The sequence below is a fragment of the Meleagris gallopavo genome, chromosome 2, assembly GCF_000146605.3.
Source record: "Meleagris gallopavo isolate NT-WF06-2002-E0010 breed Aviagen turkey brand Nicholas breeding stock chromosome 2, Turkey_5.1, whole genome shotgun sequence".
Lineage (NCBI taxonomy): Eukaryota > Metazoa > Chordata > Aves > Galliformes > Phasianidae > Meleagris > Meleagris gallopavo.
Window position 1 is genome coordinate 72,068,313 of NC_015012.2, and position 17,455 is coordinate 72,085,767.

Consider the following 17,455-nt stretch of genomic DNA (forward strand, 5'->3'; position numbering starts at 1 on the left):
GTATTTACAAAAAAATAGCACGGGCATTATAAGATTCAAAAAGAGAAAGAAGAAAGCTGAAATGAAGCCAGACTTGAAATGTCATTAATAGTTTTTATATATAAATTGCAATATATTGGTTCAGTAAAATTCCTTGTGAGTGAGTAAGCTGGGGAAGTGTTTAAAGCTCCAGCTCTGCTAGCTTCCCTAGTCAGTACTCGGAGTGTTCAGAGGAGAGATCTAGGACATACAGAAGTGGAAAAGAGATACTTTTACAAGAGACACAAATACAGTGGAATTCCAGATAAGTCCAGGAATCAGGCGGACTCGCTCTGATGTTACATGTATGAACATCTGTGAATATTTGAGCCTTAGCTGCAGTTTAGATGTGATAGGTAGGGTCGGATCAAGTTTTACAAGCAGGTGATACATATATTTCTTTTCAGCAATGATACTTATCTTGCTGATCAATGCTTAGACTCCTCAGGTTGGGTAGTCAGTAATGCAGGCATTACATTACTAGTAAAACTGATATGTTGGTTCTCTAAAGTACCACAATCACATTAAAACAGCCCCATCCAGATGGTAAATTCATGGTTATTGGATCAAGTTCAGGTAAACATAGGTAAACCTCATAAGAAATTTATGTATCCTCTACTCAGCTTTCTTTTATCTTGCAGTGAAGAGTAATCTCCAACAGATATTACCCTCTTATAGACAACACTCTATAAGATTCCTCAACCATACAAAAAAATAATCATAATTAGGTAACAAAGGTTTTAAAATATCTCTAAAATATCTCTAGACACAACAGTCTATAAGAGATATTTTAAAACCTTTGTTAGCTAATTATGATTATTTTTTTGTATAGTTTTGTATATAATGGATGCTTTATTTGATCTCAGGAAGGTGTTTTGGTTCGAGGAAAACATGTGTACCATGACCAAAAATTAAATTCTGTAAAAAATATACTTGCTCAAAATGAAAATATCTCAGAGCACTTTAATATGTACTCAGTGCTCCTCTCTAGTCTTCCATGCTAAACTTGATATTTAATGGTCACTGTCCTTCCTTTGAAACTTTTGGGATGCATAACACATCTGTACATGCTTCGGAATTAAAAATTAAAGTTTTTCTCTTCATTTGCTCTTAGAAAGCAAGATCCTTTGTTTTTCATTGAAGTTACAATTTTAAGGAAAAAATAAAATAAAATAAAATAAAATAAAATAAAATAAAATAAAATAAAATAAAATAATAAAATAAAATAAAATAAAATAAAGCATTATTGGTTTACTGCACTTCTTTGTCAGCCAGGAAGAGTATTACTGAGACAGTAATGGCTGTAGATTGAAAGCATCAACAAACATATTTTCCAGTTCATATCTCTCAAAAATCTCTAACACTCACACAGTCTCAGCCTTCCAAAGAACTCAAAGCTATTTTATTTGTTCAATATTTACATCTCTGTGTGATACCGCTCACCTGCATTTCTACTCCTAGACAAATAATATAGCACACACCGTGCTTTAATCATGATGCCAGTTCTCTGTTTGAAATGAACATCTGTGAACTTTATACATCAAGGAAAACAGCAAACCCAACATTTATTTATTTATCAAGCTATGTACTTTCTTCTAATACATAAACAATTTCAAAGATCCTTCTTACTATTTGAATGCGACGGAATAAAGACACAGAATATAAAGGATGGGAAACCTGTTGATGCACATTGCATTATCATCAAGACAGCAAAACAAATGCTTAAAGGCATGCTCTTGCTGAATCCTAGCACTGATTTTTTCAAGTACACTCAGATCAAAAGTTAGCATTTTATATGAGTTATACACTTCAGCAAGAATGTGTAACTGTATTAAAATTAAAGCAAAATTCTATTTTTGAAGAGGCATGTAGAACTACTGATGAATGCATTTTATTAATAATGAAGAGAGTATCAAAGCTCTAATGTCCAACAAGCATACATTCTTATAGATGGATTTTAAAAATGTTAATTTCAGCAATTAAAAAAGAAACGAGTAGAAAAGAGTCTACGTAGTATCATTAACATCAACAGGGTTTAATAAGGCATGAAAAAAAATCCAAGAATTACTGCTGTAATGAATACCCTGTTTAGTCAGTCTCCTGGCAATAGCAATAATAATACCAGCAGCACCTCAAACCTCCCCTCTGCCCCAGTTATAAACAAATAAACATTTCTAGTCGTAGTTTTGTCCTTACGCAGAGAAGAGAAACTAAGATTCTATGAAGTCTGTGGATGTTTTCACTACTGCTACATCTCCACATGGGAAGTGATGGTTATATAAGATCACATCCCAGTGATCTGAGCAAAGAAGTGTACTGCTTTAAATTCAAGTATAATAAGAGAATGACAATGATTTAATCAACTATGACAGCCCCCAGTGACGGGACATCAGTGAAATGGCAGAAGAAAAAAACATCAGGATAAAAAGCATGTTTATGGATAAACATGATTATAATATACACATCATGTTATTATTTGGAAAAAAAAAAAGTGTTATAAAAACCACTGTAAAATGATTATACTTCTTTAATAAAAGAATAGTTTTTATCTAGTCAACACTAGTGGGGCCAGACCTGGAGTGCTGTATGCAGTTCTGGGTTCTCCAGTACACAAGAGACATGGTCACACTGAAAAGAGTTCAGTGTAGGACCAGAAATGTGATAAAAGAACTGGAGTATCTCTCCTATGAGGAGTGGCTGAGAGAAAGTGTTTGGCCTGGAGAAGGAAAGGCTTAGGGGTGATCTTGTCAATGCATATAAAGATCTGAAAGGAAGATGCAGGCTCTTTTGAGTGGAGACCACTTCCAGGACAAGAGTCAAGGGGCACAAAGGAAAACACAAAAGATGACTTCTGAACTTTAGTAAACACTTTTCCACTGTGAGGATAGTTGAGCAGGTAGCCTCGAGAGGTTGCGTAGTCTTGTTCCTTGAGTATGTTCAAAAGCCATTTGGGTATGGACAACAGGTTTTAGATTGCCCTGCCTGAGAGAAAGAGGTGGATAAGATGGCATCCGGAGGTTCCTTCTCAGTCTCAATAATTCTGTGATTCTCTAATGAAAATGAGGGAAAATACATACATGTGTGGTTTATTTAACCTATATGATTTTCCCTGGCTTTTTATGGTTGCAGTCATCTCAGATAATATTCCCTTTCTCAAGAATCTGCTCAAGTCATCTGTAGCTCTGGCAATAATGTTGGGTGGAAATAGTTACCTTTGGTACCTCAGACATGTCTACCTATCAGTGTAATGATGCCAGGTACATTTGAACCTTTAGCAACTATAGACATATTACTCTTCTGGCTGCCTAAATTCTCTTTCCTTTGTGTCATTAGATCAATGTGCAATATTAGAATGAAGAGCTGGGTGTTTCCATTTCACATAGTATTAAAAAAATAAGTATTTTGTATTGATTACTTGCTACCTTTTTTCCCTAGAGTTCCAACAACTCTCCTGAAGTTGATATGCCACAGAATTGCTGTGGAAAGGGATTGATATTTGATTCTCTTATTAACTACAAGAAAGAGTGTTTCCAAGTCAGAACTTTTCCTTGCTCAGCTCTTCTTTTATTGCTTCTGTTGCAGCTGCTCTCTGTGTCATCACTCTTCCCTGACTGAATCTGTCCACAGCCTGTGTGGTTTTGTTTAATACAGGTAGTTTAATCCCTGATGTCCACATCTTGCATAAAACCCACCAGTGATACATTGTTTTTCCATCTCACAGTAAACTTCATGAGTCAACAATACATATAAGCCATAATTTATCACCTAACAATTGTTTTCTTACTTTTTATTATGATATTAAAAACTAAACTCTCTTTTGCAAGCAAACAAGAACAAATGGATATTTTATCTTCTCAGCTTTATTAATGTGGTAGCATATGTCGAAAGGCTTGGCAATATTTGCTTGACTGAAGACACATTATTGAAGGCTAAAAGTCAATGGGCATATAATCAGCAGAGTGTACTGGACATAAACGTTAGAAACAAACCAGAGTGCAAAAAGTTAGGAAAGTCTTGAGGCTCCCTTTGAATGTCTTTCTGTCACTACATAAAAGATACAAGTAGCCAATTTCCTTTATAATTTAACTTTAATACTTATTATCACTTCAGATAAAGAACTGTTGTAAGGCAGAAGGGTACAGAACGGACCATTTTCAAACTTCTGGTTAATAGTTTGCAAAAAACACAAGCATAAACATTACTGTTAGCTCTGTGATGAATGTGCACATTATTCAGTGATTCTAAATAATTTCAAACAAGGCTTCTACATTTGCTTGTATTTTTAAACACTAAGAGTCTGCAGATACAAATTAAGGAAAAATAAACCTCTCTTGTTTTATATAGGAGAACAATATCTAAGACAACATGCTGGAACATGGTACCATCTAACTGTTTGTTTTTCATTCCTGGAATTTGGGCATCAGCATTTACTGTCTCCTCAATTGCCTGTATTCTAGTAGAAACACTGAGATTCTTCCAAATAGCTTGAATATCTCAGCTAAAATGAGACATGCCTTTAGGAAATCGAAGAGCAGGCAAAAGGAATTTATACATTATCACTGGATAATGTATGTATGTTTACTTTAGTTGATCATACGTGATAGCCAAGGAAGTAGTGGAATGTAAATCTGCCATCAGTCTTGCTTTCTGAATGCTATGTTAATTCCTATCTGGTAGTAATGCAATAAAAGCAGAATACTTTCTTATCAGTGGTTTGTGGTAAAAAAATTCACACCAAGGCATGCATGATTCACAAAAAAAGACAATTATAAATGACAGTATTGACATGTTTAGCAGATGCCATGATGGCTGATGATGTCTCTTCCAAGTGGACCACATCAACAATGAAATAGTTTTGTAACCAAGAAAGAAATTCCTTCCATAATTCTCTGGAGCTGTACCTCTGTATGACATGAAGTCTAAATACAATGTTGATACCTCTTATCCTCTATGTTTTAGTAGATCCTTGAGCAAGATTCTTAACATAGTTTCGTAAAAGGAACAGTCAGATTTATTTACCTGTAGCAGACAGAAAACTGAAGATGTTGCACGTCTAATTCAGATGTTATTCATTCTCACAGTGATGTGTGGAGACATATTCTAGACTCTGATGCTATTCATTTCATTTTTGCCTATGTCAAATGTAAAAATTGTACTGGATAGCTTTACCAAGGGTTTGGTTGATAGTGACATAGACAGAAGATATCTTTCATACAAGATGCAGGTAGCCTATGATATATTTTCTGACTGAGACATCATTAGAGATCACAATATAAAATACAATCCATTTCTGGAAGCAAGAAAGGATCAGTAACAGATTCTATGATTCATGCACAATAGTTATGGTGTCATCTCCCTTTATATATTCCTGTATCTTTGGTACATTCCAAGCCTTTCTGTGCCACTGGAGCCTACTTCGGCAAAGATGACCCCATAACACTCATTGTTTTCTGTTTAATCTTAATACAATTAAGTAATGGTGTTTAAGGCTGCAGTCCAATGAATGTAATCCGGCAACTGGATTTCATTTATATGATGGAATATTTCCCCTGTGCTTAGTCTCTCCTCAGGTCTGTCCACATTGCCCTAAGACAAGGTCAGATACAGATAGGAGCCAATGGTAGTCGTGCTTCTGGAAGAACAGCCTTCTCAGTTTGCGAATAAACTACAGCTTGTGTCCCATCTCTTTTAGTATTCAAACAAACTTCACACTGACTGTTACTGACTTCTCAACAAACATCACTTGCTTTGGTGGATGAGTTTTGTCACTAGTGACCGTAGCTATTAAGTCTTGACAAAATAATATTATCATTTTTTCAGTACTGGTTGATGAATTTAATTAATCCTTTGCTGTGAAAATTTATTGAGATCTGATTGAACTCTTTAGGTAGAGAATACCAAAACTTATCTGTACTTTTTACCTTAATGTCACCTCCTATCTGTAAATCAACTTTTCTCCAAACTGCATGGTTATTTATTGCTTTTGGTTTGGCTGCTTTTATTGTCTTTTTTTTTAGCGGTAGATAATCTATGGCAAGTTTATCTTGGGTATATAATAAATTTCCCTTAGTCAGTGGGAATAATACAAAGTACTCTTTCAAAGCTGACCTTCAGTTTGTGATGAATGTGGTCCGCAGCTGAACCAGCTTCCATGTTACTCCACAGACAGAGCTGCTTTTGCTGTGATTCGTTAACTGGGATTAGCAAAAAGATGGTATTTGATGATTGCAACTAATTCAGAGCTTTTATTTTTTAGAAATTTTGGAATCTGGATCATCTTTTTTACTTCCACGCTTTTTCTTACTTGCTATAGAAATTCTCAGTGATAATATAACTCTGCAAGAAAAATCTATTTTCCTGATATGTTGAAGGACCTGTTCATCTTCTTCACTGAGGCATTTCACATTTGTGCATCCTCATGTAGAGTGTTACATTTAATCAGCACTTTGTGAGACCTTTGTCCTTTCAAGTACTTGTTTTCTTCTGACAGATGATACTTTCTGCCTCATTTGTTATCGATGTACTTGGAATCTCTCAGTGACTTTCTAAAAGTTTTTCTCTTCTCACTGGCATTACTGTCTTGCATCTTTGACATAAAAGTATATAACAGCTTCTTTCCATTACAAACATTCTGTAGTATTTCCAGTGTCATGGGTTTTATGGTGTCTTACTTTCATTTGACTTTTTTCAGCTATGTCCAGAATTGGAACAATACTGCGTAACAGAACAGCTTTCAGATACTAGACTAGCACCTAGATTTACTGAAGTTATACGAATTACACACAACTTCCATACATACCTGGCCATATATAAACTACCTGCATCTTCATTGTTTAGGCCCACAAATGTGATATTTAAAATTCAAGCCAAAAATAAAAAAACATAGGTTTTGCAAAATAGACCAAGATAATTTGCCTGTATCATGTGAGTAAGAGTGATGGTAACAGATGCACAAACAAAAATGAAACTGTGGGATCCAATTTTACATTTGGAGAACTCCTTTTTAAAACCACTTGCATGGAAAGGTCATTGCATAAAACATACAGTAGGCATAGAGATAAACTGGTCTCATACAAATTTTGCTACCTCTAATGGTGCCATTTATTGCCTCAGCTCATAGACTAAATTACTTAGCCGACCTTTTTACGGATAAAAGTCAGAAGGGAGAACAGATTGTGAAGGAGGAAAGAATGTGCATATCAGCTGCAGTTTCAAAGACTGTTTACAATGTATTATAATATCTTATTATCATGCTATCACATCTATTTCAAAAATAGGAAGTAAAAATTCAGTTAGCTTTAAATTAGAAATTATTAAAAATATGAAAATTAGAAATAATTTTCATTTAAAAATCCAACAATTAAATTTACAACAAATAAAATTTCATACAGGTGAATACTTATTGGCATCATCTCCACCTCCATTTTATATTAGTTCAGTTATGATGATTTTTTTAACTTAGAAAGCTAAAATGTTGTAGAAAATAAAGCCTGATTACTAAGTAAAAAAATTTGTAATGGTTTGTGATGGTTTATCCTATCAAGCTTCCCCTTACATTGCATTGATTATACTCCTTTTCTTCTTTCTATTAAAAATCAATCTCAGAATACACAGTTAAAGCTTGAAATTCCTTCTCTGTGAACTTTTCCAATCTTTGCTTATTTACATTTCCAACTGTAGAAAAGTTAATTGTTTTGAACAGGCAAATACAACCACAAGTTCTCTGTAGGAGAGAGGAAACGGCTGCATTTGGAATCAACTAGCCAGGCTTTTGTAACTTGGACCTGAATTCTGAACTCATAAAAGCATGAGTTCACCTCTGCATACACTTGCCTGTAACTCTGGCATGTAGTATAGCATGATGCAAATAAGATTCTAGACCATAGACAAGTTTATTTTTTTGAAAGAATTACTCCATAATACATAAGGAGAGTTTGAGAGATGGTCTATTCAGCTGTTTAATGTCACAAAGTTAAAGGGGTTGCTTTTATCTGCTAATTTCTTGCTTACAAATCAATGCAATGTAAGTGGAATCAATGCAATGAAAGATGTAACTGGAGGTGGCAAAGGCTATGAGGACAAATACGAAGACACTCTCCAACCATATCCTCAGCAGTATCAGAACAAATGCATCTAGAAGTTCAAAGAAGATGATTCTTCTCCTCTTCTCCACTCTCGTGAGAACTCATCTGGAGTACTGTGTTTAGCATTGGTCTGCTGACACAAAGACACGAGCCTGCTGGAGAAGGTCCAGAGGAGAACCATGAGTATGATCAGAAGGCTGGAGTGCCTCTTCTATGAATACAGGCTACCAGAGTTGGTCATGCTGGAGAAGAGTAAGCTCTGAGGTGATCTTAATGTGGCCTTCCAATACTTAAAAGGGGGATATAGGAAAGATGGGTAGGGATTATTTAGGAGGAAGTGTAGAGATAAAACAAGTGATAATGGTTTTAAGCTAAAAGAGGAAAGATTTAGTTTAGACAGTTGAAAGAAATTCTGTACTATGAGGACGGTGAGGCACTGGAAGATGTTGTCTTGAGAAGCTGCAGATGTCCCATCCCTGTAAGTTTTCAAGACCAGGCTGGATGGGACCTTGAGCACTCTGATCTTAAAGAGGGGATGGAATTAGATGGTCCTTAAGGTCCTTTCCAACACAAACCATTCTATGATTAAATGATTCTCAGATAAACATGACTAAAGAGCGTGGCTTCTTTAACCTTGAATCAAAGTCTGAGAACAGAATAAACTTGCACAGAATTTGTTGCTTTCTCTGTGTATACTGGGATAGTATGATGGCTGAAGGAGAAATGTCTATCTAAGCTAGAAGGTAATAAACCATATACTTGGACTGAAAATTATATACATATTCCTAGCAAGTAAAGTAGATAGATTCTGGAGCTGCTCTCCGATAGAAATAATATGATTAATTATCTATGTTTATTTTGATAAATTAATTCTACTTTTTCACATTTGCAGTACTGGTCTGCCTTCTATCAAGGTGAAACATAATGCTGTTTGACAACGTTTCCCAGAAATTAGCATCATGTTTTCCCAGACAAGGCTATGATGGTTGAAAAACTAAATGTTCTCCCTCATTATTCTAGCCAATTTATATATTAGATTGTTTTTATTGCAAAACCAGAATACTGGGAAATGATGATGTATCAATACATTTGAAGTTATTTATGGCTTCTGATGGACATATGCAATCAAATGTCAAATAACATTTTTAATCTAAACTCCTAAAGACACTGGAATGAAGAAAGAAAATTAATACTGTAAATGTTCTGCTCTTAGAAGCTGGAGTGCAAAAAGAAGCTGAGCATAGAAACATAGATCGCAGTGTTTTTCTCACAATAGAATCATCAGCATCATATGTAATTTCCAGAATTTTATCTAGAGTACAAAATGACATCTTTGAAATTATTTGGATAAAGCAACATCCCCACTGTGTATAAAAATGAATTCACACATGCAGTTGATGCAAGACATAAATATCAGCTACCATTGGGAAAAAGTTTCACAAAGCAGCTACTTCATTTTTCATTATTCAGTCCTGATATTCAGAGGAGACAAAATGCCTTCAAAAGAAAAACCTGGGAACTAAAACTCATAATTCTTATAAATATTTGAAGTCAAAGATCCAACATAGGCCCACAGAGGTACTGTTTTTGTTGTTGTTGTTGTTGTTGTTTTTTCAGTAGAATAAATAATATTCTTTTCTGTTCTGATCCTGAAGTAATTCCCATTCTCTTGAAAACTTTCTGCTCCCATATGTGCTTATCAGTATCAATTAGCATATAAGAAGCACAGCACAAACCGCTTGTTCTTACCCTGCATTTAATTTGAGAATTTTCTGCTCCAGCTTCTGATCTGGAGAAGGAGAAAAGAAGTGGGTTTTTTTTTTTTCTTTTTTTTTTTTCTCCCTAGCTCTGTCAGCTAGACTAGTGAAAGTTCTTTCATACGAACTAGAAAAATGAGGCTGTGGCAATACTTGTTTCTTTATTTCTTAATATTAAATCACATCAACGATCATATATTCTAAATAGCCCTTTGTCCCATTACAAGCATTCATTATCCTGATAAGTGGATCAAAAATGAAAATACAATAATCTTCAGAATCTGAAAATTATGCTGCTTCTAATATTTACATATCTTTATTTTCTTTTGGCTTCTTCTTGTCTCTGGTAACACCTTTCAACTTTTTGTCATGAAATAACTGTAACAAGAATTCAAGCCAAAAAAGCCCACAAGCCTGATCACAACGGTGTCTTCCAGAAGCTCAGAGCTCTGCTGATGCCTGATTTAGTGCTGCACATTTTAAGGGTGTTTAAAGGCAATCCTTGAATAGACACTGGAAAATGCAGTACTCTATCAGCATGCCTGCCAGTTTATCATCAACTCTCTTACACGAACAGAGCATTTTGTCCTCTTTTTTTTTTTTTCATTTTAAAAGTGTAAAATTACGTTTCTATTTTTTCCTTCATTGACTGTTGCTCTGCATCCTAGATTTTTCTTGATTTATTACCATCTCCCATATTCAAGACACCTCCACATCAGGAGAGGCCAACATAATAAATTCTTCACTGGCTCAGGGATCTTTGGACAGACAGATCATTACAAAATCAGAGCTGTGAGCTCTGTTACAAGGATCTTTTGTTACAGGGTCCTGTACAAGGACCTGTACTCCAGCACATCCTCTCTAGAACAGAGCTGCTCAGAGATTAAATGTATCTTACAGTGGCTGCCAGCTTAATGAAAAGGTGCCGATCGATAGACATCTGCCAAGAAAAACTTGTAAGACAGAAGCCAAACTTTATGAGCCTCAAAACATATTAAACCAGTAAATGCAAGGCATGTCTGTGTTTCACAGTAGGTAAGAACATTTTTAAGATGAATAGAATATTAGTGCTTTCCATCCCTGGTGCTGTCAGCCAAGCTGATTAGCACTTTGATCTATATGCAATTATGACTACTCATTTAGTCAAGGACATTTTCATCCAGAAAGCTGGTTCTTTCTGGAAGCGTGTAAGAATGGAGGACTATCTACCAAATATCTCATATGTCTGAGCTGTCTGATCATTTCTAAAATGGTGGTAACAGTTACATAACTCATTCTGAAGTGTGTAATGCAAAGAATGTTATATTAAGACATAAGGATAACACAGACTCGTCTGGCTAACTCTTTACTGCTAATCTCTTCTATTTCCTTTCCCTTTTATTTTTTTTCATGTGCTTTTAAATCTGCCTGTTTGGTCATTTCACAGACATAACTCTGTTTATACCCGAAACTCACACAGAGAATTTATGGAGTGATTGCATTTGATTCCCCATGTAACTCTTTCTCTGGAAATAGATTAGTCATGAGAAGCTTTATTCCCCAAGTCAGAAGTCATTTAAGCACCCTTCTTGCCTATGAGTTCTTGATTATTGCCTGCCAGAAGAGATTACTCTCTAACGAGATGGCATTTAGTGTTACCACTCCTCAAAACAGCCCTGTCACTGGGACAGAAAGCACATACCCCCACTCCTGAAACTTGGTAATTTTGCCTGAGTCACAAACTCTCTGACAGTAGTCAGCTCACTACATACAAAGATTGGTTGCTGTCCTCCATTCGTCACCTTGGTTACAGTGATGGGTAGGAAAAAGAGGTTAAAGAAAAATAATATCTTAATGCTATCTACCAAGATAATTCAACATTCAATAGTAATAACAACAAAATTAATTTATTAACTAGGTATTTCATTATAATTAACTCCCCAAGAAATTGCAAGTAAAACATTTTTAAAATTTGCTTCCTCTGTAATGTTAGCTCTATTCCATTAAGGGTTCAGGCTCTATCTATGGCGTTGATTCTGAAACGTTTAAAGCAAGGACAATCAGTGCCAGCTGTATCCCTCAGCACTATGAGTCCTTTCTCCTAGAGAATACACCTTAAAGAGCTGATCAGAGGTTCTTTCAGCTTATTGAAGCTGAGGCAATTATTTCAGTGTATTTTCTCTCCTGAATGTTGTTTCCGGAAATTAGATTTCTCTAAAGAACAACTTGTGCTATAGTCACATTGAAATTTAGGTAGTGCAAAGGGACTTGAAACATAGCTAACTCACAAATGGGCTGGACTATAAAAGAAAGTTTACTTCAGATACAATTTTTCTATTGTACAGAATGGTTATTGTGGCTGATGGAGTGCCAATGCTCTGAGATTTTTCTTTCTTCCATTGGTGAAACTTCAATGAAACAAACTTTTTGACTTCTCCTTCCTGTGGCTTTACTTCCTTCCTCTCTCTTTAATTACTAAGAGGACATCATATAGAAAAGCAAAGACTGATGAAATGGAAAAAGACATTATAGATCAGGGTAGAGGTCTTAAAGACTGCAAAATCTACCTAATCTATATGATTCAAGGACCATTTTCTGTGGATCCATTTGCAAAAAATCAATAATTACCACACTAAAATGTGTTTGTGTGGTAGGTTCACCTCCGGAGATCTCTAAGGAGAATGACACTGAATATTGTTATTTGGTTTTAGCAATAAGAATACTCATTACTGAAATGATGAAGTGCACTTGTGTCACATAATAGATAGTAGAAGAACCTGATCTGATTCCCTTTCATTTTTATGGAAAACTGCCATAAGGAATCTTGGGAAACCTGCCATCTTCTGTGACATAAATAAGCTCAATAACGAAGTATACAACACAAAGGTTATCTTTAATTTTTTATACACTCATTGAAATGAAGTAAACTAGGAAAATTTACATAAAAGACCAAGGGATGTTAATTATAAACATCTGTTCATGGAAGATGTATTCTTCCAGTGTTTCTGGCAATTGAATGTCACTGTCACTGGCCAGGATGTTAGAGGGCAAAGCTATTGCAGCCTCTGACGAATCTTTCAGGAGACTTCTCTCCCTTGTTAGGCACCTAGATGAAGCAGCTTGGGAATGTTTGGTATCCAGCAGCTCTAAAATCATTCTTACAAGAGCTACCACTGCCTAAGCACTTCTGAAAGTCCATTCCTAACGTAAGAAGGATTCATGGGAAGGTACATGTTATAAGAAATTAGGAAATAACTGAATTTTAGCTCTGAAAACAGGGAAAAATTAATGCATAAAGGAGATTCTGATTGCTAATGAGATCACAACAGCCACACTGAAAAATGTACATCATCTTTAGAAAATAACATTATAAGTGGAAAGAAAGTATAGCAATAATTCCAATCGACTCAGAGGCAGCTGGAATTTTCCAAAGAAAAATTGCAAGTCTTGGCTGCCTAGCGTACTGAAGTCACTCTGACTAAGGTCAGCAAACATATGACAAAGAAACATCCATCATTAATTTCAGGACCCAGTTACATAAATCTAGATGAGTAATTAGATTGTAATGGAACTGAAAAGAAGTTAATTAGATTATAATTGTATTAATATACCTATTTAATGGCATATCCCTCAGAATTGCACTCAGATTTTTTTTTTGTATTATTTCAGAAAACTACCATTAATGCTTAATTTATCTACACATTTCTGTAAGAGCCCTTGAGTTAATGGTCACCAATTATTTTTATATGTTTGAGGTCAAATATAAGAATAAGATACAAGAGTTTAGGCATTCCTTGAGTTAATTATGAAAAATAGAACATATCATTAAAAAAATAAAAATGAATAGCCTAATCTTTAAACAAGACTTGTTAATCTTTAAAGTGGCATACAGACACATCCTTGTAATAACAATGCTTATATTCCAAAGAAGTCAAAAATTACTTCATGTGGCATGTGAAAAATCACTGGTTTTCATATTCTCAGTCTTACAAAAATTGCCACTAAATCACTGAGAGTCCCAGTGTATGATCTGACATTTCCTGTCTTACCCAGATGCTTCCATCTGTTTCTCAGTACGCCAATGCATCTGAAAAAGAGAGAACTACAGTACTAGAAAGGTGCAGTTAACAACTGTGGCACTGATCCATAACACATACATACAGTCCTTGAGCAAGAAAACTAACTACCCTTGGCTAAGGATCTCACTAGTTTTACTGTTGTACACAAAAGTGAGATTTAGACTGTGAGCTTTTTTCTCGTTTTAAAAAAACCTCACAGCAACTGTTTATGTGCTACATGAAGTCCTAGTTAGCCCACAAAATAAATCTCTGTGAAACAACCCTGTTGTAGAGGGACTAATACTACTTAAAGCTAAGTCAGTGGTAATCCTCCATTAAGCTCTTAACATAAGTGAAAATATTATTTACTGTGTTCTCACAAAATTAGCACCTAATAAAATTCACCAGAGTAAGTGATCAAAGTGAGGAATTTATGATGAAAACTTGGCTAGTGTCCAAGGCTCTCAGGATATTTAACTTCTAGTAAAATTGTTAGCAAGAAGACATTGAGGCAGTCAGGAAAACATGATTGAAAAAGCATATGTTTAGATTAGGGAAGGTCTGCAACCTTTAACTCAAAAACATTATGACAGATTTTCTTAATATTTTGAAGGAATATCCACTTTTGTGACACTCCATTTAAAAGCAAGATAACATTTAAGAGGCATGAAATTTGACATACAATATGAACTACTGCTAGAGTGATGATAGCCAAGAGCTGCCTTTAGCATGTCTATAGACTGAAGGTCTGAAGCTTAGAAGGGAAGTGTGTCCTTGTAAGAGATGACAGCTCTATGCTAGCGCCTTGTAGAGAAAATGCAAGATGAAGGTCATCAGCTAACAGACCCGAAGTGTAGGTCACGTATGATATTTTTCATTTGGGTTGAAGGAATTTTTGCCAAAAAATTGGAGTTATCGTATAAAAACCAGGAAATTTTATGATTGTTATCTTGTTTGAAAGTCTGAGCTAGTACATTACATGTGTGGATATATGAGATAAGCAGACACTTGTAGCAAATTTTTACATGGAAAGAAGCTCATAAAGTGCTTGCCATTATATAGAATGATAGAATCATTAATGTTGGAAAAGACCTCTAAGATCATACAGTCCAACTGTCCACCTACGAACAATACTGCTCACTAAACCATGTCACGCCTACATTTATCTTCAACGTCTACAGAGACAGTGAATCCACCATTTCTTTGGGAAGCTCGTTCCAGTGCCTGAAAACTCTTTCTAGGAATTTATTCCAAATATCCTGCTTGAACTTCCCCTGGCACAACTTGAGGTCATTTTTTCTTGTCCTGCCATTGTTACACGGGTGAAGTTGTCAACTCCCACTTCGCCTCAACTTCCTCTCAGGTACTTGAAAAGAGTGAAAAGATCTCCCCTGAGCCTTCTCTTCTCCAGACTAAACAATCCCAATTCCCTCAGCTTCTCCATCTTGTGCTCCAGACACCTCAACAGCTTTGTTGACCTTCTCTGGACACGCATCAGGGCTTCAATGTCTTTCTCACTGAGAGAGGCACCTGAACATAATACTCAAGGTGCTGCATCATCAGAGCTGAATGAGAGACGATCACCTCCTTGCTCCTGCTGGCAGGATCAGTACTTCTGATACAAGCCAGGATGCCATTGGCCTTCTTGACTGTTGAGCACACTGCTGGCTCATGTTCAAGTCGAGCATCAGTCAGCACCCCCAGGTCCTTTTCCTCTGCACAGTCTTCCAGCTACTGCCTTAAGCCTGCAGCACTGCCTGGGGTTGTTGTGGTCAAAATGCAGGACCCTACACTTGTTGAACTTCACCCTACTGACCTCAGCTCATCTATCTAGCTTGTCCAGATCCCTCTACAGGGCCTTCCTACACATAGACAGATCTACAGTTCTTCCAACATGGTGTCCTATCTGCAAACCTACTGAGGGTTCACTCAGTCCTCTCATCCAGATCATCAATAAAGATATTAAACAGGACAGACCCCAGTACTGACCCCTGGGGAACACCGGTTGTAACTGGTTGCCAGCTGGATTTAACTCCACCACCACTTTCTGGGCCTGGCCTTTCAGCCAGTTCTTTTACCCAGAAGGGGTACATGGGTACATGTATCCAGGACAGGGTCTGACAGATTACCCAGAAGAATAATGTGGGAGACAGGAACAAAGACTTTGCTAAAGTTGAAGTGGACTATGCCAACAGCCTTTCTTCTATCCACCAGGTGGGCAATTGTGATCATAGAAGGAGATGAGGTTGGTCAAGCAGAACCCACGCCAGTTTTCTCTCCCTCCAGCTCATCTTACAGCACTCAGGGACAACCTGCTCCTCTGCCTTAAAGACTTCCTTCAGGAGGAGTGTCCAGCCTTCCTGGACTCCTATATCCTTCAGGACAGACGACCAAGGGATTCTTCTTACTAGTGTCTTGTACAGTTTGAAGCCCACCATCTGGAAGTACAAGGCAACAGTTTTGCTGACCTATCTCCTGACTTCACCAAGAATTGAGAACCATTTTGTAATTACTCTGCCCAAGACCACTGCTGACCTCTTCATCTCCTACCAGTCCTTCTGTCTGTGAACAGCAGGTCTAGTGGGGCACCTCCCCTGGTAGGCTTTCTTACCAGCTGCATAAGAAGGTTATCTTCTGCTCTTGTGAGGCCCCATCTGCAGCACTGCATCCAGGGCTGGAGCCCCCAGTATAAGAAAGACAGAGAGGGTCCAGAGGAGAGCCACAAAGATGATCAGGAGGCTGCAGCACCTTCACTACAAAGACAGACTGAGGGAACTGGGCTTGTTCAGCCTGGAGAAAAGAAGGGTGTGGGATGACCTCATTGCAGGATTTCAATATCTAAAGGGAGCCTACAAAGAGGAGGAGAACCGACTCTTTGAAAGGGTAGATAACAGCAGGACAAGGGGAAATGGTTTTAAGTTGAGGGAGGGGAGATTTAGGTTGGATGTCAGGGGGAAATTCTTTACAGAAAGAGTGGTGAGGTATTGGAACAGGCTGCCCAGAGAGGTTGTGGATGCCTCATCCCTGGAGGTGTTCAAGTCCAGACTGGATGGGGCCCTGGGCAGCCTGGTCTAGTATCAAATGTGGAGGTTGGTGGCCCTGCCTGTGGCAGGGGGGTTGAAGATTCATGATCCTTGGGGTCCCTTCCGACCCTGGCCATTCTGTGATCTTTCACTCCAGAAACCTCCTATGCTGCTTTTTCTACTCTGTATTATGCTGTGCTGCTAGCACTCTCAGGAAGAGCAGGGATCTTCCTGCCCCTCCTTTTCTGCCTATTCACAGAAGGTGATGTTGACAAATAGCTCCTGATATTCCAGCCTTAGAGAATATGTCTGAGCAAGACTTAGCAGTGAATGAATAAAGGACACAGGGATATTTCTCTTCTCCTATGCTGTGTAAAGCATGGTGACAACCTGTCCTTCCCTGCAAACCACCTGAAAAAATCTCTTCTGACTCTCAATATGTGGATGTTGGCACGTAGCTTTAACCGTGGCCTTTCTACTTGTTTGGATCAGACAGCAGAAGTAATTCATACTACTTTATTTATATTTTTGTTCAG